The 14,942-nt window shown below is 40.7% G+C and overlaps 1 protein-coding gene across 4 annotated transcripts in view; it reads right to left on the bottom strand.

Annotated features, from left to right (window-relative positions):
- Window positions 1-14,942, bottom strand: part of LOC310962756 (pleckstrin homology domain-containing family A member 5-like) — a 207,314-nt gene that overhangs the window by 76,185 nt on the left and 116,187 nt on the right. The gene's annotated exons all lie outside the window — the stretch shown is intronic.

Raw genomic sequence — 14,942 nt, 5'->3', positions numbered from 1 at the left:
CTGATTGGGAAAAAAAAAGTTATTGCAGATGATCCCTTCCAAAATAAAAAAGTACAGAGTTCACAAGTTAAAAAAAAGAACTTCCAGTGTATCCAGTCCACAGCACACTGAGGAAGTAGTGTGAGCAACTCCCGCATACAACAGTGAACTGATTCTCTCTCTCTCTCTCTCTCTCTCTCTCTCTCTCTCTCCTCATCATGTTCTCTCGCCTTAACCCTTTGGATTTCTGCAATGCAACTTTTAAGCCCAATTTTAATCATTTACCGTATTGTACCGAATATAAGACAGTATCTTTTGCCTGGAAATCCACCTGAAAAAGGCGGTTCGTGATATTTTCGGAGTCTAGATTTTAAAGGCCAAGTAAGTGCTTCAATAGACACAGTCACGTAATTTCTTCTGAAATGTTTGAATCATTTTCTAAGTTGGTTCTAATTTAACACTGAAAGTCTATCATTATAGCGATGGCACACTCCAAAGGCCTTCACAACAAATCACCGTGACGTTGCAGTAACAACAACAATCACTTCTAGGTAGAGAACTGGTGGTTGATTCACATTACGATGAAACGCAATGACCACGTTCAAATGAGTTTGAGCACTGATGTTTTCGCCGCAACGCCTGATTTGGTGAGAATGCAGCCTAAATGTGGAAAATATAGCCCAGTATTCTAGGAATTGTCCATATTGAATGGTTTGCATTGCATAACCGTAACCAGTCATCCCCTTACCTTAACCACTTGTTTTAACCAAAGTTTATTTACAATAACATACAGTACAACCGTACAATAGGTGCTCTGTGCAGACATTGGAGAAAATGAGATAAAAAACTGTCAATAAATGTAAGTTATGTCTGTTGTCATTTTAACCACAACTGTAGCTTTTTAAGATAACCAAACTCCGTTGTCTGACCTTTATGATGTTTCCGCTGTGTTTATTTTGTGCAATGTGTTGATTTGCTAGTATCTTTGATAAACCAAATCTGTTGGTACCAACAGCGACATCTCAACACTGGTCAGACTAACTGTAACTCCAACCTAATGTTAGTTGAAGTGTTGCTATTACAGAACACATTTGTCCTCAGAAATCACATTTTTTAAAACAGTTCAAACACAGGCTTAAAGTGAAGGGTTCTGGCCAAACCGACACATTTGCACATTTCAAAATGCTCAAACACTCGAACAACGCTCACAAACCCTGACCTGCAGCGCTCAGACTTTTTTATGAAGCCCTGTTCAAATACTTTTTAAAAAGAGACCTTTTCTTTCTTTCTGTGCCCACAAACTGTTTGCTCAGCGCTGTTAAATTGTGTGAACAGTAGAGCCAGATCAAAATATCTGATATCAGCCTATCACAGACATATCAGTATCATTGTATAGGTGAACAGCGTACAGGACGCATTAATTTCTCCTTCATATGATCATATTTTGCGTGTTTACTTCCTCTCACTGTTACTTTACTTCTCTCTTTTGTTCCTTTTTCCTGTATTATCGCTCTCATGTTCTCTCCATATGCTGTTTCTCTCTCAGCAATATGCTGCTGACTTGTTCACCTCCCTCTCACAACAGGAGAGTAGTTTTTTTTCTTTGTTATTGACCCTGAAAACACGATGAAGATCATTATATAATGAAGCCAGGAGGAAAGTTTGTAACATAGAGCAGCCAAACTAAAACTCCCCCTGATCTTCGTCTAATCATTTAGATAACCTTTACTGCCACTAATGAGAGAATTAGTGCTCTCAAAATCACACACACACACACACACACACACACACACACACACACACACACACACACACACACACACACACACACACACACACACACACACACACACACACACACACACACACACACACACACACACACACACACACACACACACACACACACACACACACACACACACACACACACACACACACACACACAGAGCTCGGTGCTACAAATGCAGACAGACAAACACCAATACACAGCCAAAACTTATTGGCTAAAAAACACATCATTACACTCTTACTTACAAATGTGACCTTATTAATCGAAAACACGATTACGTTTTTGAACACATTTCTGCAGCAGATTCTTCAAATGAAACAATAGAATACGTTTTATCTTCCAAACACTGGGCTGCGAGTGGGGCTGCACAATTAATGGAATATTAATCACGATCGTGATTTTGTCTCCCTTCAATGAAATGAACATGATCGACTGCGATATTGAGGTTTAAAACGCTCATAGAAAACACTGCTGAATATCAAATCAAGTGCCTCCGAAAGAAACAGCCAGCCACCAGTGGGGGGCAATCCAGATGTGTGGCTTCACTTTTGGGGAACTGCTGAGCGCCAGATCACCCTGCAGAAGCAGCCTGTTAAAGAACCTTCCTGAACGTTGCAGCTGCTCCAGAATAGAGTAGTACTATACAACAGAGAGCGGACACGCAAAACCAAAACCACAACCAAAATCAAAATCAACTGTCTGGAGCAGAAGACAATTTAATTTATATTCTGCTTCTATAAGATGCATTGTTGTCTTATTTTGATGTAAAGATTTGTACATGACATGAAAGCAGAGATCTGTTTATTTGAATGTAAAGAGTGAAATGGAAACATTGTGTGCTTAAAATCAATGAATAATCACAAAAAATAGTCATGATCTCAATATCGGTCAACATAATCATGATTATCATTTTTGCCATAACCCAAGCCGTAGTTTTGAGGCACTTTTAGTGAAGGAGCCGGTCAGAATTAAAGGATCACATTATGCACAGTACAGACATTTCCTGTACTGTTCATTAGAAAAAGGAATTGCTGGGAAACCAAGAATTCAAGCGTCACCTTAAAAAATAATTTTTTGTGTTATCAGAGTTTGATCCAATAAGACGTGTAAAGTGTCAAATAGCTGCCTCAGTAATCTGCACGGTGAGTCACCACATCAGCTTGAGAATGATTTTAATGCAATACAATCATGGGCCCCAAAACACAAAAGTCCCGTGAGGAAATTGCAGCATTGAGTCCTCTACAGTCAACCAGTTTGAATGATCTAAAAATGTAGATCATTAATATTCATAACAGCCAAACAAAAAGGTGAGTAGGCTGACACTTGGGTGAGGATCTTTAAATAAACCCAGTAGGCTCTCCGGGGGGTCAGCATGTGTTGGCAGCAGATGGAGGCAGAGCGTGTTTTTAAACCTACATCTGGGGACGCCAGATGTGGCCCAGCCGAAGGGAGTCAGGGAGGGTAGGGGGGTCCTCCTGGATCTAATCTAGCCAGCCATGCAACACTGTAGCTGGGATTGCTCTGCTATTTCAATCATCTGCATCTGGAGGAGAGCCAGGCCAGAGAGATGCAAAGGCCAGCCGGCATGATCAAGAACAGTAGGCTTTTATTTTGAAGAGCTGCTAGAATGCTTCCCCACTGACCATCTTAGGGAAGCAGCTGTGAGCTGCACTTTATCGGAGGTAGGCAGGGAAGTTAACATTTGTGTTGACAATAAGCCACACAGACATTTATGAGGAGATGTGTTCTCCATTTCAGTTTTCCACTGCAGATGAAAAGAAGCACACACCCGCTTCTCGAAACTCTGTCTCATTCAGAAAGTCCCCAACGGGGTTCTGTGTCCGTCAGACAGTCTGAAGGAGTTTACCACCATATCGTCATGCACAGCAGAATATAGGACAGGTGGAGTTTTCCCCCTGAAATATTACAACTTTATTCCTCTCAGAGAATACAGATATGAGGAAATGTGCAGTAGGTGTTGAACATGAGCAGAAACCTCGCTAAAACACATCTGGGCTATTAAAGTCCAGAGGCTGTATTCACCAAACATTTTATCTCAGCGCTAAGAGTTCTCCTAAGGAGCACTAAAAGGTCTTAGTTAAGGGTAATTTCTTCAAACCTTTTCCCAAAGCCTGTGAGACCAACTTTTACTTTGGAGAGGAGAGACTCCTGAGCTAAGACCAGGGGGTGGGGTTGACCTTGTTGCTATGGATGACATCATGTTCATAGCTTCTATGCCCACAGTGATTGGCTGAGAGGGAATGAGTCCCTAAGAGTGAGTTTATGGTAGAATCACTGGGAAATAGCCTGTTATGTGCAAATAAAGATTTATAAATAAAAATGAATTGCGTGTCTCTGATTTAATACTTATTTATTGACTTGTCTGCCAGGTAGGCCTACTGACATGTCTGACAGCTCATTAGACAAGCAGTGGATACGTAGGCTGATATAAGAAGCATTTTAATTATAGGGCTAGAATAACCATGGCTGATACAAACACATCCGCTTCGCCAAAACGGAAGAGAAAACCAAACTGGACCAATGACCAACTCCTACTCCTCGGTCAACATGTGGATGAAAGTAAAGATGTTGTCAAAGGAAAGTTTGGAGTTGGGATCTCTACAAAAACAAAAAAGAAGCATGGCAAACTATTTGCATGCATGTCAATGCTGCCTTCCCTCTCCTGCAGCTGCATTTTACCGAGGAGAGTTGTAGCCACTTTAATCTGCAGTGATATTGGGTGTTTTAAAAAATGATTGGTTGGTGATGTGATGGCATCCAAGTCTACCACGTTCAGAATGCCATCTCCATTAAGGCGATACCTTTTGAAAAGCTCACTATCATTTAATCGTTTCAAAATGTTGACTGCAGCAGCCATGGGAGGTCGCTCCTGATTTACTCTGAGTGACATCGGAGTCCACCAGAGAACTCCTAAGTTTTTTATAGATTTAGGAGCTACTTTTAACACTACAATGCTTTGTGATCTACATTTATTATTTAGTTCTTAAATTAGGAGTGAAATGCCCCAAAAGCCACAAAGACTTGGAAACCATGCTTCCATGTATGCCGGATCAGCAGGGATAACACGAAAATGAGAAAAATAGAGAATAAATATTTGAAAGCAATACAAAGTGGCTGACAGCCTTATTATGTTCTATTATATTTTCACAACTGTGATTTCCTTTACATTAATAGAGACGTTTCCACCAAAAAATGATGCAGAAATAGTCCGTCTTGTACAGTTAATTACAGACTTTTGACTCAAAATAATAAAGAAAGAACCATCTGTCACATCTTGTGATACATTAATCTTTTAAAAAAAATAAAACACGAGTACAGTAGAAGGAGCAGAAACATGCCTCTGATAATGACGCCGAAGGAGCAGCGCATCATAAAAATATGACAAGCTGTGAATAAACCTTCAGGGCAACTTTCCACAGGCTTTCAGGCTCAAACTTAAAGCAGCATTCTAAACCAGAAGCATGATTACACTCAGTCTCGGCACGCAGCCAGACAAATCACAGCGATGCGTCGTGAGTGGACTCCATGCGAGCTTCAATTTGAACTACAGTCACATCCCTGACGCTTCCCCGCAAGGCTGACATCGCTCCGACGAGACAACAGTCACCTTGAGTCATCGTAAAAAAAAGAAGAGGCAGGGACAGGCTCATATTCTCATTATCATAAGACAAATATTGAAACATGAACAGCTACAGGCAGCACTGACAGAACACACAATCAAGAGTTTAGTTTCATAACCACACACATTAATTAATGCAACGTCATGCTTATTGCTTACCAGCCAATAAACTCAGGTAAAAGTGCGACACTGGTTTGACATAAGAAATAGTTTTTATGACTGATGAATAAATTAATATGCACGTTGCACGCACTGATGTTGCTGCTGCGCACAAGCAGGACTTAGGCTGATTAGTTTTATACAATTTAATTATGGCTCCTTTAAATAATGTCCTTTGCATGACTTTTCCTCAACCCACAAAACAAAGTGCAAGCAGCCCTCTGAGGTTAGCTAAATCATTTGAACCTTTTCATGAAAAGGTTGAAGTCACAATAAGTCAGCGCTTATTGTAGTAAACAAAAATTACTCAAAATGATCAGCATTTTGAACGTATAAACCACCACCACCGCCACCCCTTGATCATATACTTCTACTGTCATAAATAACATTTTCTCTCATTTAGAAAAAAAACATTTGTATACCATGTGGCCATCGTATAAGTTCTATTATCATGCAAATCAACCAGTTGGAAGTGTTCCAAGAAAGACACAAAAGTTCAAATCACTAAGTCAAAATCCCAAATTGTGTTTCCAAAAACTCATCTCTCTACAAGTGAAGCACAACACATGGGACTCAGTATGAAGCGTTTCCGTGTTTATGTAGGGTTTTTGACTGAAATGATGTAATTTCACATCATTTTGGAACAGTATTAATACTTTACGCCCAAAAAGCTTAAAGACAAAACTTGCTATACTTGAATAATCATTGTATTATTTGCACATGTCACAGATTACATTGGATTATTTCATTCTGCATTCACAAATTCACATTCTGTAAATCAAAAGAGCCAATTCGGAAAACCTTTTAAACAATACTGAATTCATTACATTTATTACTACTACTACTACTACTGTTGCTACTGACACTAAAAGGTCTCAGGTCGCTGCACCGGCTATCTGTTCCACCTCAGCAAGAGGCCGAAGACCTTCTTGCTGTTATTTCAGGAAAATTAGGCTGTTTTAAAAGGAACAGGCCATCAGTTTGTAATTAAGGGTAATTAAATGTAGCAGAGAAAATGAAGAGATACAGGGAGGCAAGAGAGAAGAAGAGAGGAGGTGAGAAACAAACTGTAAATGATGGAGGCCAAGACGGAGAAACCAAAAAAATTACTGGAATAAACAAAGACAACAGAGTGCCAATTCACAGCAGCCTCCTGGTTTGGCTCCAACAACTTCCAATTAATATGTAATCTCATAAAAAAACATGTACGATGACTGAGTGAATGGGAAGTTTTACAGTGTACACCTTCTACAAACCACACATACGTTGAATCTCAATGTTTCTGAAGAAAAACTCGTAACGTTTCTTAGGTTTAGGCACCAAAACTACATGGTTAGGTTTAGGAACCATATCTGTTTCACTTTCTCACAGTACAGGACATCTCTGGGATGAAAGTCCAGTGTGTTAACTCAACCATCCACCCAACCTCCTCCCTAAGCGGAGTTTAACTATGTTCGACTACTGTATGTCACCTGACTTCCAAAGAACTTGCTGTCAGTTGAAAGCCTGGTGTGTATCAATGTTTGCAAAAAGTGCAAAGCCAACATTTCTTTCTGGTGACCATGCTCCAAAATGTCATAAAAAAAATGACATTTCGAGTTACTCAGCCACCCAATAATTCTCTCACTTTCTCCAATGTCTGCACAGAGCACCTATTGTACTTTTGTATGTTATTGTAACTTCAGTTCAAGCTTCGGTTAAAACAAGTGGTGAAGGTAAGGGAAAGACTGGTTACAGTCATGCTATGCAGATAATTCAATATGGACAATTCCTAGAATACTGGCCTACATTTTCAATATTTAGGTTGCATTCACACCAAATCCAGCGTTGCGGCGAAAACATCAGTGCTCAAACTCGTTTGAACTTAGGTATTGCGTTTAAGGTCTTTCCAGTTCTCCTAATACACTGTACAGCAGGGCTGCCCAAACCTGCTCCTGGAGGGCCAATGTCCTGCATGTTTTAGGTTTCTCTCTGCTCCAACACAACTTAATCTAATGATGTGCTCCTTATCAAGCAGCTGAAGCTTGTCACAGGTTTAAAAATCGTTAGACCCAAGTGTGTAAGAGCAGAGAGAAACCTAAAACATGCAGGACAGTGGCCCTCCAGGAGCAGGATTGGGCAGCCCTGCTGTAGAGGCTCTTAAGATGTCCTTCTTATCCCGAGTGAATTAGACTGACTTGAACAATAGAATATGCTAAATAACCCATAATACTAAAACCATTGTAAGTGCAAATGTCAAAGCCATTATACGGTGATAGCCGACGAAGATGTGGTATAAAAATGAAAGAAATATGAGCAGAAAGGACCCGTGTGTTCCAGCAATTTAATTCTTTTAATGCATCCTTTGAGCTCAGTCACAGTGAGAGGAACACTTTCTAGTCAACCATTTGGAAGCCTGGAAAAAAGTGCATCCTACACAGCATGCAACACTAACTGGCACAGAGCTGACATTTTAATGTACAATCTCTCCGTACACCCTGTACACATGACGCAGCACCAAACATATACCCCTGCACACACATGCATGCATGCACGCGCACACGCACGCACACAAAGACAATACTCAGCTCCGTCCATGTGAAATGCCAGCTAATGTTTAATGTCATTAGACCTCAATGTGCTCCGCTTTAAATGCCAGATGTGTGTGTGTGTGTGTGTGTGTGTGTGTGAGAACATCCACAGCCTGACCACAGCTCTCCTCACCTCCCTGCAGAGCAGCTGCCATTCACCGTCTCTCCCTCTGGCCAGGCCACTAACCTTTCAGAAAAGGCCACCAGCAATGACAGCCTGCCCCCACCCTTTCCTCTCTGCATCCCTCCATTTCTTTTTCTTTCCACCCCTCCTTTTTGGTTTCCCCACTGCTTTCTTTGTTCTTGCTGCGCCCTCCCCGACCTTTTCCGTTTCATTTTCTCCTCTACCGTCTCATTGAGGTCTCTCTCTCTGCAAGCCCTTCATCTGGTTCTCTCCATCCCCTCTGACCTTTTCACTTCTCTCTGCTTTTTCCTCCTCGCTCGGCAGTAACCAGAGCACAAATGTTTTACGCCTCTTCTAAAGACAAATCTGGCGAAGACCGTGAACAAGCCATCATTGGCAGTGGCATCTCCATCTAGTATGCGTGCGATTGAATGGGAGCTGTCATTATAATTGTACCTTTTCTACTTTTACCTGTACTTATAATGCAGCATTACTTTTGAAAACAATGTCTAGGGAGTCGGGAAAATGCGAACTACAAAATACTTTACCTCATGAAGAGTGCTTGTAATTATTTACCTTCATCGCTGATTAACTCAGCTACTTGACGTTTACATTGTGGTCATTAGGTTGCCCTAGTTAGACTAACCTACGTTATGATTCACAATAACACTTGAGTTAATTAACTGTGTGTGACCATGGCAGCCTTGATAGAGGCGTCTAACGTGAGCTAGCTAAGCAGTGTTAGCTTAGCTGTCATTACTTTTTCTCACTGTGTTAAGCTAAGCAGCCACATGGTATTCATTGTGAGATTGACGATTGTTAACCAAAACTCTGCCTGCTGTTGGGAACAAGTCCCTTCTGTTAATATTCTTGATCCACTTCTGGCAAACATCTGCAGGCCCAGGGAATCGATGTAGACCGCACGGCCTCAGACCGGGGCACTCTTCATGAGGTAAAGGTTTGTTTAGTTCGCATTCAGATTTTTTCCAAAGTTAAAGTTTCCCACTGATGTTGGAGCAGCAGAGAATTCCACAGGTTCTTCCCGACTTCCTAGACATCGTTGTCAAACGTAATGCTGCATAAAAAGTGCATTCAAAAGAAAAAAAAAAGGTCAATTTCTTATGACAGCTCCCATTAAATTGCATGCATACTGGAGGGAGACGCAACCGCGGTAATGGCGGCGCCGCTAGATTGCGAAACACACAAATGGCTCGCCTGATTGTCTATATAGAGGAGAGACACACTACATTCAATCAAAGGCTAAATAATAACGCTAAAACCTAAAGAGGAAGATGCAGGTTGATTGATTTACTATATTCCAACTGAACCTTTTCTGAAGATGACTGTTTGAAAAGTTAATGCAAGATTTAATATGTTAGAAGCTGAATATTGTAGAGCTTAAAATGCTGCTGCTGTAACCGCCTGTACTGGCCTGCAGCTTGTGATGGAGATTCAGATATGATGGAGGTCATGTTACAAAGCATGGTGAACCATGTTCAGGATTCGTATAATTCTCTGCTGTGCACATCTAGGCCTGGAGGGAGAAGCACAATACAAGGAGTGGCTGGAACTAGGGTTGGGGGATATATATTGCCAAAATGATATAAACAGCTTTACAGTTATATTTGGTCCTTTCCACTAAAGTTCTTAATAAAATTAATAAATACTCTAACTACTACTACATGCTTTTCATTAGCAAGTGTATACAAAAATAGGCTTCATCATGCACTTATTTCATATAGACCAGCGGTCGGCAACCTTTTGCGGAAATATTAAGCCTGTTATTGTCTACCAATGCAGGTCAGACATTGTTATTAATTTCCCAACTTTCGCTGCATACAGTGAAGAAGAAAATGAGCACTACCCAATCACAGGCAGAGTTGGGCACGTCTTCATGGAATGCTAATGGGGAAAAAGTCAATCAAAATAACGCAAATAACAGGTTGTGCACCTGCCAATGGCTTTGAAAGAGCCCTACGCTGTAACATTTCTAAAAAAACTCTCTTGCACGTTTATTTATAGTGCCATTGGTTAAGCTACAATGTGCCGATGGTGGGACCCATGTCTAAGGTTGCTGACCCCTGATATAGACTATTTATTTATTGAATTACTAAAAAACAACATGCTGTATTAAATATGTCTTTTTCAAGAAACAAGATTACATAGGCGCCCAGCCCCAGCAGGAACCAGGTACAACGCAATCTCTGAACCCATCGGCTCAGTCTGACAATGACAATAAGTCTCTCTGAGCAACGACAGGTATTTTTGAAAATCTGGGTTAAGAGATGACATCTCTATAAAGAGATATCCGTCCATGACTGCAGATAAAAAGATGTAAAAAAGCTAATGGAAAACTAAATTGTCGTCAGATGAGAGCCGGTTGGTTCTGTTTTGCATTTTTCGGACGATGTGTTCTGCCTCTTTTTATCCACACATGGACTGTTTACCTGCATGCAATGAAAGCATGCTCAAACGTGATTGGAGAATTTAAAAAATGGAAACAAGAATGCTTCTGATACATAAATCCTATCCTGTTGCCTACAGATTCTGCATTCATATGCACATACAGTACCTGTTAACAGAGGATGGTTACAACGTACTGTGTACAGTATGTGACGTATAAAATATAGCCCAGTGTAATAAAGTAGAGCTGCTCTGGAAGGTAATCTTAGCCTGACAAGGTTCAGCGTGTAATGATGATAGTTTACTGTGAATATCTGCTCATGGTGCACCATGCACTGTACAAACTCCTGCTCAACAGTCCTAAACAGCTCCACCTAAGGCCCCAACTGGGCTTGTCGAGTCAATGTGCTGTTCCATCCAGTTCCACTCACACAAAGCCGCCTGGACGAGCGTGCCAACACATTGAAGCAGCAACAAGCCAAAGCTCCTTTCCTACACTGAGACCCAGCAGCACAACAAATCTTCTTTGTTGCTCAATCAGAAAGCAATTCCTCTCTAACATTATTACTGGGGGGAAAAGTCCTAATCAGGTTTACTGAGAGACATGCTGTGCTGTTGGACAAGTATGTTTACCTGTCTGAGCTGTGTGCATGAATATCAATAAGATGCAGCCATGCAGAGTGATTCAATTTGAATTCATGCTAATTTATTAAACTCACAGACACCTGCCAGGTTGCCCAACACTTATAGAACAAGTACCTAACTAAAGGTTCTTTATGAAAATGTACAAGGAAGACCAGACAGTTATTTATCTTCCTCAAAGTAATGAAGCTCCTTTCTAACAGCCTTGACCTGTTGTACTCAAAGCTAGAATATGCTGATACACATTTACATAGGTACAAGCCTGAACATTAGCTTTACACTAACTCATTTTGTTCAATATTGTTTATGGTGCCATAAAAAACAAATACATGTACATTAATAGTTATTTGTTATATAACAATACAATCAGAATCATCCTATTTTAGGATATTTTAGCAATAGTTTTGGTTTTATGGCATTGATTCCCCTTTCCCGTTGATCTTGAGCTATGTTGTCGCATAAAGTGCCAAAGAAATTATCTTTAAACAAAAAGCTCTGAAGAACAGACTGACCCCATGTATGTTTAAAGAAACCTGGATACAGCGTGCAATGGGGAGCTACGTTCATTCCTATGAAAGTTGCTCAGTAGCGCACAAAGCCAAAAAGGTTCTACCACCACGTCTGAAAAACCATGACAAACGGCACTACTTCCGTATTATGGGGCAGACTTCTACTGGCTGAGCTGGCAAGTTCTGGTTAGTTCCCTTTCAGCACTCCAGCTAACCTGAATGGGGATTAAATGACTTAATCTTGCAGCTCTACTGGACTTTTAAAATGCTATCAGACCAAATTAATCAAGTGCTCACATGAGTTATTTTGGCACAGTATGATGTCACAGCACAGTTGTAACTTAGACTAGGGTTAAGGCAATATTGAAATTCCCCTAAAGACAATATTGCTTTAAAAAAAAAAAATATATATATATATTATCGCCCAAGAAAAGTTAAATAGGTAGGTACACATGGATATAAATATCTATGGAAATGAGAGGAATGCTGCAATATCATAACATGTCACAAAGTGGCCACATTGTATAGGCAGTAAACTCTATTTTACAGGAGGACATCAAGTCATATCAATCTATATAGAATTTTGTGCCACCCCTAAATATATATGTATATGTATAGAATTACGATAACACAGGCCAACAATTTATCCATAACCTACAAGTTTGGATTTACTGTTCATCGGACCACAGCTGGCGAAAGCACCCTTGTGCTACTACTGCTCAATCAGTGTTGTATGAAAACAGTAAAAGCACAGAGAAAAGCAAGTTAACTAATTAGCTGGCTTGTTAGCTAGATTGCTACCTTTGCCATGCTTTAATGCTACACTAGTAACAATGAGGCACTCATGAAAAATAATAATAGAGTTAAAAAAATCGAATTTCCCCGTTGCGGGACTTATAAAGGAATTCTTCTTCTTCTTTAGCAGCGGGCTAACAAAGTCAGGAGCAGGGCTCACTCCACAGTAAACACACCAGGGCACCGGCCTTACATTAACGTTCATCACTTCCAGCGATCTTCACGGAGAACAATTAGGGCAAAACTGCATCTCCGATCTGTTTTAACTCAATATTATCTGGTTTAGCTCAGCTAAAATCCACAAATCTGTCAGCACAGCAGAGTGTCAATCCCTACCAAGTCGGCTTCTAACCGGTAGGCTACGGTCAACATTATCTTCACCTGTTCAACTGACTTTTATTTTAGATAACAGACACTCGAATGTCCTGCAGTTATTACAGACATGAACTAAACACAGACAGCCTCGTTCATGGAGTCATGTCTGTAGACTGAATAAAGGGGAAACACTGAGGAGAGAGACTGAATATAGCACGACATTCATTAATGGTGCTGCATAATTGAATAATGTTCCGTTATCATGGATGCGTGAGGACTATTATCGTGGTCAACCAATATCGCGTTGAACGTTGCACCTCATCTTGAGACCATTCCTTGCAATAATCAGCGAGCTTTCCTCACTTTGGCATTTTGTCATCATTAACTTTCACTTTCTTTCTGAGAAATAATGAAAAGACTTGCGTTAGGTATGAAACCAGAGCCAGGAGGCCATTAGCTTACATAGCAGGCTGGAATCAGAAGTCCAAAGTTAATTAAAAATATCAACCCTAAAGCTAATTTTTTAATACTTTGCTTAGACGTTTTTAAGTAACCTAGTCGTAAGCAGCTGAATTTCATTGTTGGATCATCCTCTGTGCTATGCAACCAGTGGAATTTAGAGAATAACACTTTCTCATGCCATCCCCTTGTGTTTCCTGTGCTACACAATGCACTCAACTCACTCAATCCCTCACATTGCTATCACACTCCTGTATTAGGACCCGTGTTGCTATTGGTAACTGCGACAGATGGGTGATGGGATTGTGATTGTGATGAAAGTCCCTGGAGTTGAGCGCTATCAGCCAGTAGAGGATTCGACCAAAGAGACAATCCAAAGAAATCTCTCCTTCTGTCCTTGTATCCCCTCTTCTATATTTCCTCTTCACCTATCACCACCATCATCAGCATGTTCACAGCTAGCCTTGACGCCCACAGCCTCTTATAAAGAGCTGCATAAAGAGGCCAGTGATATCCTCCTCCTCCTGGCCTTTAGCCAGACATAACCCACTCATTTACACTTCCATAATGTAAGTGTTTGGCTGACAAGTAACGTCCAATGAGGGCAGTAGTAGAATACTCCAACAACTGCATTAACTGTCCATTACAGGATGAAGTCATACATTATGTACAAAACACTTGAACTCTGCTCATACCAGGGGCTCATAATGACATATATGTTTATGTTATTCACATTTAAGATGTGTCATTTTCACATGTTACTTTGTACTTTTTGAGATGATGGTGAAAGTACTGATATTTGTCTAAGGTACCACTAAATCTATTGATTATTGCTGTGGGATTTAATGATTGATTGAATAATCATAGTGACTGTTAATGTTTAAAATGCTATGTTTCGAAAACACACACTACAACACATTACATTGGGTATAGCCTGCCGCCTATACAAGGTATTCCAGACGTTCTTCTCACCAGCAACGTTTCCCAGCTCTTCCTGGGGAACCCCACGTTTTTCCAGGTCAGAAGAGAAATATATCTCTCTAGCTTGTTCTGGGTCTACCCAAGGGCCTCGTACCAGTTGGACATGCCTGGAAAAACCTCTAACGGGAGACGCCCAGGAAGATCCGGATCAGATGTTGAACCATCTCAACTTGCCCCATTTGACGCAAAGAAGCAGCGGCTCTACTCCAAGCTTCCTCCACATGTCTGAGCTCCTCACCCTGTCTATACGACTAAACCCAGCAGCCCTATGGAGGGGAAACTCTTTATGGTTGCTTGTTTCCACAATCTCATTATTTCGGTCACTAACAAAAGCTTGTGTTTAGCCCCCACTCATGAACAAGACCCTGAGATCCTTGAACTCCTTAACTTGGGGCAATATCTCACCAACCATCTGGGATATTAAAAGGTTTTTAGCATATAAATTGGAAAAACAGCTGCAAAATAATCACTAGATTTTCCAAGAATCCAATTTAGTATTAGGCACATTAAATTGAAAAAAGGGGGGAAGTTGTTAATTGCAATGGAAAGCAGGGAGGGACTTTAGTTTTTTACC

Source organism: Echiichthys vipera (genome assembly GCF_963691815.1).
Source record: "Echiichthys vipera genome assembly, chromosome: 20".
Taxonomy (NCBI): Eukaryota; Metazoa; Chordata; class Actinopteri; order Perciformes; family Trachinidae; genus Echiichthys; species Echiichthys vipera.
Note: the sequence above shows the minus strand (reverse complement) of the source record. Positions and strands in the feature narration are given on the sequence as shown.